Source organism: Colobus angolensis, unplaced genomic scaffold, assembly GCF_000951035.1.
Source record: "Colobus angolensis palliatus isolate OR3802 unplaced genomic scaffold, Cang.pa_1.0 Scaffold166, whole genome shotgun sequence".
Lineage (NCBI taxonomy): Eukaryota > Metazoa > Chordata > Mammalia > Primates > Cercopithecidae > Colobus > Colobus angolensis.
The window spans coordinates 4,513,382-4,531,113 of NW_012114777.1; positions in this window are offsets into that span (position 1 = coordinate 4,513,382).

A 17,732-nucleotide genomic window follows, 5' to 3' on the forward strand; every position below is an offset into this window, starting at 1 on the left:
AAAAAAAAGTGCTCCACTTTCTACTCCAAAGAAATATTATGACACTTAGCAAGTTAATAATCCAAAAATACTTGAGGATTATTCTAAAAGAAAGGATAAACAATAATAACAGGAATTTGGGTTCACGTATTCCTTTGCCTGTGCCTACCTCCTCACACCCCCAGTCACCAATCAATATAAATTACATTGCTCTTCCAAGGAATAGCTTAGTTGCCTGTAATTATGGTACAAATATCATGTTCTTATTCTCAGCTAATGAAAATCAGGATTGATTTCTTGCTACCAAGTCAATTTAAATAGTGCTAATTTATCACCTACTTTAGAATAATAAAGAATTTAAATTTTATATTTAAATACGGTACAGTTTACTGATGAGTTATTCATAGAAGCCTAGCACTTGTAGTAGGTATTCATGAGATTTATTATGTAGTATAGATTGTACTTTACCAATTAGAAAAAAATAACCCTTTGTTTGATACAGGATTCAAATAACTTTTTATTATTCAAAATTAAAATAATTACCCAAAGTTGAATAAACATTTATAAACTGGTAATGTCTGATATTCAGGTTGTCAGGTAAGTCTCCGAACTCCTACTAAAAAAGAGCATAAATAACACCTGGTACCCAACGGACAGTTTGAGCAATGATCTAAATAATTTAAGCTGAAAATAAATGTCTTTGTTTTGTTTTAGTTTGCTTTGGTCCCAAATCTTTCCCTGGAGTATGAAGAAAAAGTAATTAAAAACTATTCATGGAGTAAGTACTTTAATGTGTCTGCCTCTGAGGCTCCAGGCCAAGATCCTCTTGGTCTTTGTCATCAAGAAGATTGTTGGCTTAGAGAGAGGATGACAAACAAACACTTTCATTCAAAATGAAATGTAATTTCTAGCAGCCCAATTTGCAATTGCAAAAATATGGAACCAGCCTGAATGCCCATCAACCAATGAGTGGATAAGGAAAAAAAAAAAGAAAAAATATATATATATACACACAAACAATGGAATACTACTCAGCGTAAAACCCAACAAATAATGGCATTCACAACAACCTGGATGGGGTTGAAGACCATTATTCTAAATGAAGTAGCTTAGAAACGGAAAACCAGATATCATGTCTTCCCACTTATAAGTGAGATGGTATGAGGATTTGGAGGTAAGCTATGAGGACGTAAAGGCAGAATGATATAATGGAATTTGGGGACTCAGGACAAAAGGTGGGAAGTGAGTGAGGAATAAAAGATTACATATTGGGTGCAGTGTATACTGTTCAGGTGACAGGTGCACCAAAATCTCAGTAATCGCCACTTAAGAGCTTATCCATATAACCAAAACCCACCTGTTCTCCAAAAACTATTGAAATAAAATCAAAGTGAAATGTAGTTTCACTTTTGGTGCAAAAGTAATTGTGGTTTTTGCCATTACTTTTAGGTTGGTGCAATTACTTTTGTACCAACTTAATAAAACATGAAAAAGACTGTAATTGATGACTTATGCTTTGGGGCAAAATGACTTCAAATAAGGTTTTCAAAGATGGAGATGCCATAATTATTGTTATACTTAATTTATCCTCAAAAGTTTATTAAAATTTTTTTTTCTCACTAGAAAGTATTCTACCGTCATGTATCTCCACACCTTTCCCTGTACACAATTTCTGCCCCAGGTATGAGCAAACTCAATGGAGTCGGCAATCCCTCTCTCCTTTAACTATGTTATTACTTTTTCAGCAGGTGCAGACATTCCTTGGCTAGTTGTCTCAGCAAATTTATGCACCGAGATTCCATCCAAACTCATATTTTAATTACCCTAAACCAGAGAACGTGGTTTCTATTTCTTTATTGGTCCCAATATGCCTGGAACATGGCTGGGCCCATTAAATATTTGTGGAATGATTGAGTAAAAATTAAAGAAGATTCTGGAGAATCTGCAACATATCTATGAAAAACTCAAGAAGTGATAGGTTGTATTAATATTATCCAGAGTGGGCAGGGCGCGGTGGCTCAAGACTGTAATCCTAGCACTTTGGGAGGCCGAGACGGGTGGATCACGAGGTCGGGTCGAGACCATCCTGGCTAACATGGTGAAACCCCGTCTCTACTAAAAAATACAAAAAACTAGCCGGGTGAGGTTGCAGGCACCTGTAGTCCCAGCTACTCGGGAGGCTGAGGCAGGAGAATGGCGTGAACCCGGGAGGCGGAGCTTGCAGTGAGCTGAGATCCGGCCACTGCACTCCAGCCTGGGCGACAGAGTGAGACTCCGTCTCAAAAAAAAAAAAAATTATCCAGCGTGTTTCCAATTCCCTGTCATTGCCTGAAGCTCTCTGCACATCTTAATCTCCCTAAGAATCACGTGGCCCACGGTAGGATTAAAAACTGAAACTGAAATTTGAATGATTTCATCAGTGTTCTCTAGGTCTCTAACAAAAGTCCAGGGGAAAATTCTCTAGTTTCCAGTAAATTCATCATTGAATTCACTCCTTACTTTGGCTTTTGCTCTGTTGAAACTTTAGCTAGTCAAATGGATTTGAATTTGAATCTTAAAGTCTTTCTTTACCTTTGATTATTGCTGTGCTTTATGGGTTTAATGATCTTGAAGATAATAACTTTAAAGTCTAGTTTCATAAAAAAAGTTTTTAAGTTATTGGATAACTTCTGAATGTATCTATATAGCCAAAAGTAAAATGGGCAGCTGAAGGCATGACACAGATGGTCTGAATCATGCAACAGCCTTTCTGTTAGCAAAAGCGGTATTTTGTTGTAGTTTAGGTCCTGATTGGCTCTGATGAATTGTATTCTACACTGAGATGCTTCTTCAGCTCATTCATCAGCCTCCTCTTTATTTAATTTTGGTTTTCATTAAAGCTAATATTGCAAAAGAATCTCCCATGGTTGTCATTTATAGCCAGCAATGGAAGAAAGCTGCCTCCATCTCATCTTTCAGCATTCCCATCCATATGCCTTTGAACGTGTGGCGGGAGGACCTAGGCAGCTGTCAGCCTCTAAGAGAGACCCAAGTTTGTCTGTATTTCAGTTTATCTATAATGGTGCAGCCCTAGAGAAGTGCTAATAATACCATTGTGTCCTCACAGTGGAGCTCCTGAAACTATATTATTCATCTTAGTATTGCCTATTACTTTGAAGCAAAGTAGATGCTTCAAAGCATCTTAAATAAATATTAAATATTAAATAAAAAGGAGAGAGGGAGGGGGGATCGAGAGAGGCGTTTTGTGTGGTGCAAAGCCATTCAAGCTGTTCAATAATAATTTTAGAAAATATATTTTATGCAACAAAAACTATAGGTGGTGCTATGAGTACCCTCTCAGGGCGACCCTTAGGAAGAGCAGTTTGCCTTTGGCAAGAGACTTTGTGGGGTTTTCCCAGACATCAACATGGAGGTGCAGGCACTAAATAAGCTTATAAATCATCAGCTGATATATTTTGAAGTCATGATAAATTGTGTACTGGCAAGAATTAAACATGAAACAATAACGAGTCTACATGAAATGATTAAAAGCTGTGAATGTTAAGTTTGCTGCTGAAACTTCCCACCAATGGGAAAAATTTAAATACTTTAAGTTGTGTAATTACATGGATTGCAAGTGCATGAGAAAAACACAGTGACTGGATGCATCTGCACTTCCCAATGCAACATCTGTCCTTAAAGATCAAGCATCAGGAAACATCCTAATACCCTGATGAAACACCTCCATATCACTCCAGTCAACACAGGGGAGCAGGTGCCCAGGACAGAACCTTGCCTTGGGCCTCAAGGTTTGTCTGTGAAGAACTCCAGCTGGTGGGGTCATTGAAGCAGAGGCTCCCTTTGTCTTGGAGATCCAATCCTGCCAGGACCTTCTTTGCCCCTGCTGTACTGATGTTGGGAAAGTAAAACTGCATAGTATTGTGTGAAATATACTTCATGCTGCCTGGGACTCTAGAACACAGGGTGGTAGGGAAGTTCAGAGAACATGTGTGTGAGGGAAGACTCAGCCTTCCCTGCTGATGCCCTGCCTTTCTGCTGGCAGAGGCTGGACCAAGAAGTCTGGTAGTCACAGAACTGTACCTCCATCCTTCCCTGCCCTTCCAGATCCCTGGGAAGCCCTCCTGGTTGTACAGACTAAGCACTCCAATGTAAAATGAACTAAATACCTGTTATGTGGTACACTTTCTACATTAAAAGTGCTAATCATCCTGACAGTCCAATAATATTAATTATAAACTTCCCAATTTTGCCGATGAGTAAAATGAAACCAAAGGTCGCAGAATTAATAAATGATAGATTTGGTCCTTAAATGGAACAAGCTACATTCTTCTATGCTAATTGGTTCAGTATATTCTGTCCCATATTAATTGAAAAAAAAATTTGTTTAAAACACTAGGCTTTCAAATGCAGCAAACCCCAGGCACCAGAGAATATCCTTAGAATACTCTCTAAAATCTAACCCTAGGGAATGTGCAGCTGAACAAAAATAACTCCAGAAACAAATTTTATTATTTTCCCCTGAGACAAACCAAAGGCATTAAAAATAACTAAGAAATAAACTTGTACGTTTATGAAAAGTCATGGCTCATTTTAAAATTTTGACTTTGCTATTTCCTCTATTACCTTAAGTGCATATAAATCAGTCTTTCCAGCAAGTGTGACTGTGCTCAGAAAAGTGTGTTAGACTGTTCCCAAGTCTAACTCTATCATCACATTTCTCTCCCAACTCAGGTGTTGTAAAAAAATAGAAACCAGTCTCATAATAAATTGCTGCTGCAAGTTACTCTTTGTTTCTATCAGTGATCTACTTTTGTATATTGTCTGCTATTTTATAGTATGAACAAAACCTATCTATTGTTGGCATGTGGTCATAATTATATGACATTTAAAAGTACAAAATGGAAATACCAATTAAAAACAAAAATTCATTACCAAATAGAAATATCCATTATTTGCATTATATGTATAAAAAAAACAAAAAGATTAAACAAACATTCCCTTTTTTATTGAGTATCATGCTTCTGCTATTAAGTTGTCCTGATCATCTGAAAGGCAATGAAGTGAGTAATAAGATGAAGGCTTGAACCCTTCTCCATCACGTAGGAGGTGACTTTAGGCAAGTCACACTCTTAGCAACAAGGAGATTGAGCCAGAATATTTCTAGGGCCCTTCCTATATTAAGGTTTTTGATGTCATGACTACCACAGTTCTGCATTTTCACTCAGATATTTAGTGGACAACTAAGAGATTCTAGATACATCAGGTGTGTCTGATCTTGAAATTCCAATGAATTTTCCTAATCATCAGTGGCAAATGCAAAGGGAGCTAAGTTTTCCATTTCAAGCCTTCTCCCAGCCCACAACTCAAGGCTAATAAATCTGTGAATTATCTATGACTCATAGTCATAGCATTTATATAATGATACACTGCACAAGTCAAGAGCCTTAGCACTTTTAAGGTATCTTTGGCAGGCAGTTCTCAAGGTTGAGAAACATCGTATTAGGACATACTCAAAACATGGTCAGAGTGGGAAGATGATGATACTTGTGAGTGAATCAGGGGAGGAAATGTTGCTACATTTGATTCCCTTGAGCAAGGACAATAGGCAAAATTCTGGATGTGATATCCAGGCGTAATGTGTGGTGGGCAGAGGTAACCTCAAGGGAATGGGCATGATTGTTAACCCAGCCTCCCTGGAAATGCTCTTATCAGCCAATTTGGACCAAGTCAGATCCTCTAAGAAGATGACAGAGGAGGGTCCCTTGGGCCCAAGAGACCGAGGCTGCAAGGAACTATGATCATGTCACTGTGCTCCAGTCTGGGTGACAGAACAAGACCCTGTCTCTAAAAACAAACAAACAAACAAACAAACAAACAAACAAACAAAAAAACAGTTCGCATTATATAAGCAGATTCTATAAATGTCCTGCTCTGCTTTGCAAACACATCACTACTCCAGTCCTCCTTGATTAAGGTATAAGGACTTCTTTAGACCTACAAAGACATTTTAAGAACCCTAACGCTGGCACACAGAGACAGACAATGATGAATTAGTAAAATAATTTTCTATATTATATGAGATGATATACTTGCATCTGAGAGTCAGCTATCTACCCATTATATTAATGTTTCTGTCTTTGAAAATGCATTTTCTCTCCAATGTAATGGTTTGTAGAGTCAATTAGCAGCTAAATACTGTGGGGGTTAAATGTACAAGTAGTTGTGATGCACTCAGTATTTTCACATACTTAATAGAAGAAAATAGGGAATTAAATCATCTATATTGTTAAACATTAACTTAGAGGAACATTTTAAGGACTATCTTTAATTTTACCTGTTTGAAAAAAAATCCTCTGCAAAGAGTAATATAAATGCAAATTAACCTGAGGGGGTAAGCTCAGGGAGAATGCATGACCGAATGAGACGCAGCTCAGAGGGCACATGGGGCGTGTGTGGCGTGGAAGAGCCACAGCCAGCTAGGGTCCTAAGGAGTGGGGAGAGAGGGAAGGAGGACTCAGTATAAGTCCTGAGGTCTTATACCTCAGGACTTCACAGTTTGGAGAGCAGAGGAGAGAGCGATTGCAAGAAAGGAAACAAAGCAACTTAGAATAACACAAGGGCCCAGGGGTGCAGGATAAGTCTTCGGCCAGCCCCTCATGTGTACTCGGCCTCTGTGCCCTCAGTTCTAAATGGTGACAATGGAATCTCACTGCATGGTTGTAAAGAAGGGAGATTATATTTGTATAATCACTTACAGTGCTCAGACTGTGTGTGTGCACCATAAATGTGAGTTTCTTAGTTTCTCACCTTCAGTGGAATCTATCAGTGTTTTGTCTCTGACATTTCAGTTTTAGAATAAACAGGGAAGGCCAGGTTCAGCTGAGGATTTCCACAAACCGCTGAGCTGCTTTCTGGTCTCAGAATAATAGCGAGTTAAGGCCCCCACAGGAGCCACCTCTGGACCCCCTTGTGGATCAGAGCTTGCAGGGAGGAGGTGAAGCGAAGACAATGGAGCCTGCTGGGAACACTCTGCAGCCTTCAGCCATCATGAGCAAAGTGACCTACACTCAGACACCAGGCTACTTACTTTAGAATAATAGACATTTATAAACAACAAGTACACTATACTCCCTCGGCAACCTTAAAACGTGTGCTTATAAAACCTGGACCTAAAAATCACCCCTATGGAAGGAGAACTAGTCATCTGGAGAAAAATAGGCCTAAGAAATATAAGTCTCAAGTGGATAGAAGAAAACCCCTATACATTAATGAAACAAAGCAATTAAATGCAACACATAGAACAACAGCAAAACAATCAACAACATTTTGCACATTTGAAAACAATAATGAGGGTATTGCATAATTAATTTCCATTTTCCATCTCCTGTTAATTAGAGATTTTGAAGGATCACTAGTCCTCAGAGTGTCACTATAGCAGACAATATGAATTTAAGAATGTTTTTTGACCTTCCTTCAAGTGCATTAGAGTATTAAGACTCCATTGTTGACTTCCTCTTTCCAAATCTCATCATTATTCCAAAGATGTGCAAAAACTTCAATGTTTGAGAAGGATGGAGCATTGGATGATTTTTACTTAAGAAATGCCATTAAGACTCAGGGACTCTGTCTCTACTTACCTCTTTCTCATGCCACCTTTGCATCAGTGATGCTAGAGAAGTTGTGGACAAATCCTCTAGCACGTCAGCCCCCTTCCTCCTCATTAATGCATGTGTAATATAATTCAAGTTTCATCTTCTCTAACCCCTTGTTATCTCTCCCAAAGCCAACTTTGAAAAGCCTTAAATTTCTGCTCTGCCATTCACCAGACTTTGTTTCTCTTTCCATTCTAGGTTTCCTCTAATTCTAATTTGCCCAGGATTAATGTACTAAGAGGACACATACCTGAATTGAGATCCTCATGACTATAAGAAGGAGAACATATCCTTATACTTAAGAAAAGAGACAGGGGGAATTAGAGGCTTAAGAGATGTCATTGCACTCTCTGTAATCCAGTTTCCTATGATCCAGTTTCCTGGTGGCAGTAACTTACCTCATGGAAGTTAGATGGCCCCTATGTACATTTCTTAAATGAAGTGATATCTATAACCATGTAGGTCTCTGGTACGAATGATACTTAGCTTTCTGACATTTTTAATTCTTCAAGCCCATTTATTCAACAAAGATTTTGCACCATGCACAGAACTGCATTGGACTTTATTGAAAGATGTAAGAAAGAGACAGGATCTATGCCCTCACCCTTAGAATATTTCAATCTACTACAAAACACTGCCAAAATCTAGACACTCAAAAAACAAACAAACAAATAAAACAGAAAGTAATTTCCAAGACAGTCTATACAACCAGATACATAATAACTGAAGCTCCAATCTCTGAGGAGGGAGGAGTTCATGGGGGTGATCACACCCCTTTCTCATATTGATGCTGACACAGAGGGTGGAAACAACTTGCCCTGGGACACACAGCTCGTCAGTGGCAGAGTTCAGACTCAAGACTGACCTCCTGATTTTCACTCTAGTATTCGCTTCACCACTAACAACCACTACAAATTTTAAGTAGTTTATGCTGTGTTCCAGTCCAGCATTTGCCAACTGAGAAAAGTAGACTTAAGGGACTGAGGTTACAAGTGGAACTTAGTGGATATAAGGGAGCCCTTGTGCATTTTTGTTTGGTTGGTAGGCTATTAGTTACTGCCTCAATTTCAGAACTTGTTATTGGTCTATTCAGGGATTCGACTTCTTCCTGGTTTAGTCTTGGGAGGGTGTATGTGTGCAGGAATTTATCCATTTCTTCTAGATTTTCTAGTTTATTTGCATAGAGGTGTTTATATAGTATTCTCTGATGGTAGTTTGTGTTTCTGTGAGGTCAGCGCAGTATCCCCTTTATCATTTTTTATTGTATCTATTTGATTCTTCTCTCTTTTCTTCTTTATCAGTCTAGCTAGTGGTCTATCTATTTTGTTAATTTTTTCAATAAACCAGCTCCTGGATTTACTGATTTTTTTTGTGGGGGGGAGAGCGGTTTTGTGTCTCTGTCTCCTTCAATTCTGCTCTGATCTTAGTTGTTTCTTGTCTCCTGCTAGCTTTTGGATTTGTTGGTTCTTGACTCTCTAGCTTTTTTATTTGTGATGTTAGGGTGTCAATTTCAGATCTTTCTAGCTTTCTGATGTGAGCATTTAGTGCTATAAATTTCCATCTTAACACTGCTTTAGCTGTGTCCCAGAGATTCTCATTGTCTCTTTGCACTCATTGGTTTCAAAGAAATTTGTGATTTCTGCCTTAATTTCATTGTTTATCCAGGAGTCGTTCAGAAGCAGGCTGTTCAATTTCGATGTAATTGTGTGGTTCTGAGTGAGTTTCTTAATCCTGAGTTCTAATTTGATTGAGCTATGGTCTGAGAGACTGTTTGTTGTGATTTCAGTTCTTTTGCATTTGCTGACAAGTGTTTTACTTCCAATTATGTGGTCAATTTTAGGATAAGTTCCATGTGGCACTGAGAAGAATGTATCTTCTGTTGATTTGGGGTGGAGAGTTCTGTAAATGTCTACTAGGTTCACTTGATCCAGAGCTGAGTTCAAGTTTGAATATCCTTGTTAATTTTATGTCTTGTTAATCTATCTAATATTGTCTTGTAGGTCTCTAAGAACGTGTTTTATGAATCTGGGTGCTCCTGTATTGGGTGTGTGTATATTTAGAATAGTTAGCTCTTCTCATTGAATTGTTCCCTTTACCATTATGTAATGCCCTTCTTTGTCACTTTTTAATATTGGTTAGTTTAAAGTCTGTTTTGTCAAAGACTGGGATTGCAATCCCTGCTTTTTTTTTTTTTTTTTTTAACTTTCTATTTTCTTGGTAAATTTTCCTCCACCCTGTATTTTGAGCCTATGTGTGTCTTTGCACTTCAGATGGGTCCTCTGAATACAGTACACCAATGAGTCTTGACGGTTTATCCAATTTTCCAGTCTGCCTTTTAGCCCATTTACATTTAACGTTAGCATTGTTATGTGTAAATTTGATCCTGTCATCATGATGTTAGCTGGTTATTTTGCACACTACTTGATGCAGTTTCTTCATAGTGTCATTGGTCTTTATATTTTGGTGTGTTTTTGCAGTGGCTGGTACCAGTTCTTCCTTTCCATATTTAGTGCTTCTTTCAGGAGCTCTTGCAAGGGAGGCCTGGTGCTAACAAAATCCCTCAGCATTTGCTTATCTGGAAAGAATTTTATTTCTCCTTCACTTATGAAGCTAAGTTTGACTGAATATAAAATCCTGGATTGAAAATTCTTTCTTTAAGAATGTTGAATATTGGTCCCCAATCTATTCTGGCTTGTAGGGTTTCTGCTGAGAGGTCCACTATTAGTCTGATGGGCTTCTCTTTGGAGGTAATGTGGCCTTCTCTTGGCTGCCCTTAACATTTTTTCCTTCATCTTGACCTTGGAGAATCTGATGATTATGTGTCTTGGAGTTGATCTTGTCATGGGGTATCTTAGTGGTGTTCTCTGTATTTCTTGAATTTGCATGTTGGTCTATCTTGCTAGATTGGGGGAGTTCTCCTGGCCAATATCCTGAAGTATGTTTTCCAGCTTGGTTCCATTCTCCCTGTCTCCTTCAGGTACGCCAATCAATCGTAGGTTCAGTGTTTTTACAAACTCCCACATTTCTTGGACACTTCGTTCGTTCCTTTTCATTCTTTTTTTCTAATCTTGTCTGCATGCCTTATTTCAGCAAAGTGGTCTTCAAACTCTGATATCCTTTCTTCCACTTGGTCAATTCGGCTGTAGATATTTGTGTATGCTTCATAAGTTCTTGTGCTGTGTTTTTCAGCTCCATCAGGTCATTTATGTTCCTCTCTAAACTGGTTATTCACTTTGTAGCTCCTCTAGCCTTTTATCAAGGTTCTTAGCTTCTTTGCATTGGGTTAGAACATGCTCCTTTAGCTCAGCAGAGTTTTTTATGACCCATCTTCTGAAACATACTTCTGTCAGTTCATCCATCTCATCCTGTCTAGTTCTGAGCCCTTGCTGGAGAGGCATTGCAATCATTTGGAGAAGAGGCACTCTGGCCTTTTGGGTTTTCAGTGTTTCTTCTTTGATTTTTTCTCATCTTCCTGAGTTTGTATAGTTTCGATCCTTGAGGCTGCTGACCCTTTAATGGGGTTTTTGTGGGGACTTTTTTGTTGTTGATGCTGTTGTTGTTGCTTTCTGTTTGTTTGTTTGTTTTTCTTTTCTTTCAATGGTCAAGTCCCTCCTCTGTAGGGCTGCTTCGGTTTGTGTGGGTTTCACTTCAGGCCCTATTCATCTGGTTCACTCCTGCACATAGAGATGTCAACCCATGAATGGATAAATACATTGTAGCATATCCACACAATGGAATATTTCATGCTACAGTGCTGATGAATCTCAAAAACATGTTAAGTGAAAGAAATCGCACAAAAATGATCACACGTTGTATGACTTTGTTTATATGAAATATCTACGATAGGTAAATTCATAGAGACAGAGTACACATGATTGGTGGTTTCCAGGAACTGGGGAGAGGGGTAATAAGGAGAAACTGCTTCCTGGGTACAAGGTTTTTGGAGAGTGATGAAAATGTTTTGGAATTAGCGTCAGTGGTTGTACAACATTGTGAATGTACAAAATGCTACTGAACAATTTATTTGAAAAATAGTATTTTGTTATGTGAAATTTACCTTAAAAAAAGGTTCCCAGTGTCTTACAGTTTCAGAACAACTCATGTCAACAGCTTTGTCATTCACAGTTGGTCACTAACCAAAACGAAAACATGGGGCTATGGGGTGAACTATAATTTTAACTAAGGATAACCAAAATGTTTGGTGCTTATTTATGTTAAGTTCCATAGTACGTAGCAATAATGAAGTTGCTGACATTATAGTATTTATGAAATAATGAATTTATCTGCTTTACATCTATCTGTTCCACCAAATTATGAATTTCTTGGTAGAAGAAACCAAATCATATTTATCTTGTACCAAAGATGTAAGCTGGCATATCCCAAGCATTCAGTCAGCCCTTTGAGTGGATGATGATTTTTCCTAAAGTATCTAGACTTACAAATTCTGTATTATAGGATTGCATAGTTTTTGCCTTGAACAGAATTAAAACCACCAGTAGAAACAAATGCTGGTTCTGAATAGTGTTATTTTCGATCAGGTACAATGAGCATTTATCTTAAAATGTTTCAGACTTTCCTATGAAAATCCTTACTTCAATATATTTTCCTCATTTTACCTGAATTTTAATAAATGTCATTTCAATTAATGACGGCATCAATTCAGATTCACTGAAATAACTTAATCAACCTTTTATTTTAAATTGCAATTTTGAAATCTGGAAAGAATGTATTCCAACACTGCACTGATAAAGAAGACCTAAAACTTCAACAAAGTATTTAAATAACTTAACGAGATAGAAGATACATTCCTACTTTTACTATCCTTTACTGAAACTATTTGGTAAAAGTCAGATTTGTTTAAAAGAAATCATAAGGGAAAACTGAAAATTCTAATGCAATGTAAGTATATATAAATATTATACTTATAAAGCATATATGATCCTTCGAGGTAAATGGGGTATCACATCTAAAGAAGCTGGATAATAGATGAATACAAGTACAATTTTCTTTCCTTAAAGTTGTTTTATGCACTTGCATAAATGCAAAATGCAATTGTTCTTAAGGAAAGAACATTTTCGCATTAAAAATTCACCTCAGATATCTTTTCTAACAGATTTCTTTTGTTCTAATAGGCTAATAGAATGAAGTTTTTCCTATAATAATTCAGTAATCTAACCTTTTGTCCTAATGGTGCCTAAGAAAAGTTCCCATATTTGCAGAATTTTTTTCTAGGAACTTCACTTATCAAAATCACTGGATGAAATCATTCTCCAAATATGTATTGAATATCTGTGGAAGAATTACATTTTTGCACTAACAATTCACAGCCATTTTTCCAAAATTTCTGAACTAAAATTCAGAAATAAAAATACTCTACTTGAGAATATGTAACATTGATGCAAATTATAATCTTAATACAACATGTCTAAATAACAACGAAGAGAGATTCTCTAAGAAAAAATGATGCTTCTGCAGGAGTAGGCATTACAATGGGAAGACACGTGTCATAGTAACCTATGTGTGCATTCAGGGAGGGAAAGGAAGGCAAAGTTTCTTAAAGGAAAATTGAGGAGGATTACACACTTGTTTTTGAGGTAATTATCCTTGGCTACAGGGATCAATAACAAGAGTAGCACCAGTCTGAGGTTGGACAGGCAGTTGCTGGGCAGAAGTCCTTGAAGAAGTATTTTTGCATGTATGTGTAAGATTCCAATAGCCTTTGTACTAGCTTGTGGTTTTTGCAGTCTTTTGTGACAGTTACCTTGCTATCAGACCCTTTCCTTCATGGCCTTCCCTGGCTCGATTTGTCAGGCTATTTTTTTTTTAACACAAGTGGCTTGGTTTTGATTCTGACAACTTTCACAAATACATAGGAATTCCTGTGTAAGCTATTTTGCCCATTACTGTTGGTCACTTTCAGATTAGGTAGAGAAGTGATAAGGTAGGCCACTTAGCACTGGAACTGTAAAAACCAGTTTGACTTCCATGTTGCCTCCCCCTCTCCTCTTCTTTTCTACCCCCTGAGTTTTATTGCAAAACCTAAGAAAAAGTGGGATCAACATTTCCAGTGGCATGCTGGAGAAATACACTGACAGATGCTTGAGCAGGGCAGAGATGTGTCCATCTGCCAGCAGACCTATGTGTCAGGCTGAATTTCCAAAATAAAACCTATTCTGAGGAAGAGGTTTGTGTGCAGGAGGTGGCTGGGAAGTAAAGAAAGCAGGAGTGGGCAGAGAGAGAAGCTGCATTGTGGTGCAGTTGCAACAGAGACCTCAGCCTCCTCTAGGCCATGGGAAGAGGCAAAGCTCTTAACCAGGACCAGAGAACGGGGCTGTCGCTGAATAGCTGTGTGACCTTAGCACATCACTGAAAACCATTTTCTGACAGTCTAGGATGATACTATGCTGAGTCTCGTTTCTCCTTCTATAACACAGAGAAAATGGAAAAGTTTAGTAGCTCCAAAACTGGTTAAAACTTTAGAATCACCTAAGAATGCATATTAAAGAAACAGATTCCCTGAGTGGCATGTACAGATTCTGACTAGATAGATCTGAGTGGGATGATTGGGAGAGGGAGCAGGCTGGAAAGGCTAATTTTATGAACACCCTGAGTGCGTCTGATAGAGTCCTCCAAGCTAGCATCCTAACAGTCTCTAAATCCAGGTAGTTTACTATTCAAACCATTAGAGGCACGTCCAAAAACAGAAACAAAATCTATGTAATCAAATATAATTGTGTGGGGCATCTTTGATGTTTCCACTTTCACTTGTTCTACATATCAGCATAATCTGGGTGAGAAACAGAAAATCTACCTTCTTCATGTACACACACACATCAGATTCCCACAAACATGGATGAAGTCTTGCAGAAAAGTCATTTAAAAGTAATAAAATGAGCATTTATGTCTATGAAAGTTAGATAAAAATTCTGAGATCTGAATATTTTCACACCCGCTGAAAGACAATCAATAATTTCACAATCCAATTTGGGGACATAAGCAATTTTAGTAATACCTTGTCTGTTTCCTGTTACAATGGAAAGACATCAGAATTGCAGGATTTTATTTCTGAACCTGCAAAGTAATTCAAACAAGAAGAGTGCAGCCTTCTCCCATCTCTGTCATTGTGATTTCACAATTACCTACCAGTCTCAGGAAATAATTTGTCAAGAAAATGAAAGAAACTTTAGCCTTAAAAGTATCCCTCTAACAGATTTTTCATTTAAGGGAATAGGTAAAACCATTTCCCATTCAAAACAACCTCCTTTATGAGCTAAACCAATTATCCCCCAAGAAAGGAAATAATTCCCAAAGTAGTTACATATTTATATTGAGCTACCCTATAAAGTCAGGCAACAAAACGTTAAAGAGAAACTACCAACAACCTAACACCTACCCTTTGGAGAATGCTCTGTGAGTTTATAATCAGGTACTATCTCACTTCAACTGAGGCACGAAATTGTCTTAATGGCCCAGTAGATCTACCTGTCAAAACAACTCATTAAGCTTGTTTCTTTTCAGTCAGGGATCCTCCTTATTAGGGAAGAGGTTTCTAGCTGTTGAGATTTTGTCTGCCAGACATTACTCTTTGTTTTCTACCCTGAGTCTTTACCCGGAAAGACCCAAGTTTCCTGCTCCCCATTACAGGGCCTCCTAGACTGCTGTAAAGACACAGAACACACTGAGGGATCACAGCTTCTCGGTTCCAGCCACTGGGTGCTCAGTGGCTGTGCCTGCAACACCTACAAGGGTGTACCCCGAGGGAAAGGATGAGGCTGCCTGGGAAGCTCTGTCACCCCACATTTAGTCCTGAAGACTATCTGGACCTGGTTCATCCTCATCTCACATCTGGTAGCGTATCGCTTCATTAATTTTTGTAAGCGCCGATGCTGAGCTTTCTCTCAAACGGTTTCTTGTTCCTCACTCAGATTTGATGCCCTCTCCTTGCTCACCCTGGCCATGTCAGACCCTGGCCAAAGGTTTATTTTTGTTGTTTTAAACTAGCTGGAGCAGTGATGGATTCGGCTAATCCAGTGATTTATCTTGCTCATTCACTTCTGTTCCTAGTTGCTCAACTTTTTTTTTTTTTTTTTTGAAATAGGGTCTCACTATGTTGCCCAGGCTGGAGTGCAATGGCACGATCTCTGCTCACTGCAACCTCCGCCTCCCAGGTTCAAGTGACTCTCCTGCCTCAGCCTCCTGAGTAGCTGGGATTACAGGTGCCTGCCACCACGCCTGGCTAATTTTATATTTTTGGTAGCGACAGGGTTTCCACCTTGTTGGCCAGGCTGGTCTCGAATTCCTGACCTCAAGTGATCCACTCTCCTTGGCCTCCCGAAGTGCTGGGATTACAGGCGTGAGCTACCACGCCTGGCCAGTTGCTCAACTTTCAAAGTAACTGATACAGAAGAAAGACTTTACTGCAAATTTTTATTGAAAACAAATTTTTACTTATCAGCAAACTTTTAAAAGCTTTATGCAAAGGAAAAGAAATCAGTATATCAAAGAGACATCTGTCGCCCATGTTTATTGCAGCACTATTCACAATAGCCAAGATATGGAATCAAGCTAGGTGTCCAATAACAGATGAATAGATTTTTAAAATGTGTATATATACACACAATGGAGCACTATGTAGCCATAAAAAAGGATGAATCGTGTTACTCGTGGCAACATGGATGGAACTGGAGGCCATTACATTAAGTTAAACAAGCCAGCAACAGAAAGTTAAACACTGCGTGTTCTCACTTACATGTGGAAGCTAAGAAAAGTTGATCTCATAGAAGTAAAAAGCAGAACAGAAGATACAAGAGGCTAGGAAGGGTAGAAGGAAGGGAGAACAGGGAAAAATTGGTGAAAGAATACAAAAACACAGCTGAATAGAAGGAATCAGTTTTGGTGTTCTATAGGACCGTAGGATAATTAAAGTTAATAATAGTATATTATATCGTTTCAAATAGCTAGAAGTAAGACATTGAATATTCTCAACACAAAGAAATGATGAATGTTTGGGACGATGGAGGTGCTCATTACCATGATCTAATCACTGTACGTATGTATCAGAACATCACTATGTCCCCTATGAATATGTTTAATTATTTGTCAGTTAAAATTTAAAAACAAAACACAAAAAAGAAGGAAAAAAAGTCAGAATAAAAAATTAAAAAACAAGTTAAACCACTCCTGGCACAGTGAAAGTTTGCCCAGTATATCCTGCAAAGCTTATCCCTTCACTCAGAATTACTCGTTAAGAGAAACCACCATTACATGAGTGTTTTGTTCGAGACAATGACAGCCTACTTCCCTAAGTGGAGCATGAATTCACCCTCCCTCTACATGTATCAGGAACCAGGGTTTGGCCTCGTCACCATACCCTGCCAGCATCTGATACCCTCCAGCTCGGTTCTGGTTCCCCCTCCTCCTCCTATCCTAGACCTAGCAGTCCTTAGCCTCTTCTACCTCATGCTGTCTCCTTACACAGACTTTGCAATTCTTCACCTTTTTTCTTGGATTCTCTAGACTTAGTCTTTCTTTAATAGCCTTGAAGAATTTTGTTGAGAGGTTATCTTTTGCAGCGTAAATGTAAAGTTTTGGGATCATTCTTTAGCCACTAATATACATTATAGGGAGTAAAGTTTAAACAAACACACTGATTTGTTGTTCATTTCCCGTTAAGATTTTAATGCTATGCTTAACAAACTAGTAATAGAAGGAAATTCCCTCAACCTGATAAAGGGCATCTGTGAGAAACAGCTGACATCATACTTAATGATGAAACACTATATTCTCTCCTTTTAATACCAGAAATAAGACAGAGATGTTCACTCTAGCTACTACAACATTTACTGGAGGCTTCAGCCAGGGCAATTGAGCAAGAAAAGAAATAAAAGGCATCCAGATTAGAAAGGAAGGAGTAAAACTATCTCTATATGCAAATGACATAATCTTGTATGTGGAAAATTCCAATATATCTAAAAAAGCTGTTAGAATAAACAAGTTCAACAGGGCTTCAGGTTACATGGCCAATATACAAAAATGAATTGTATCTCTGTACAATAGCAAAGAACAAACCAAATACAAAACTAAGAAACTATTTAAAGTAGC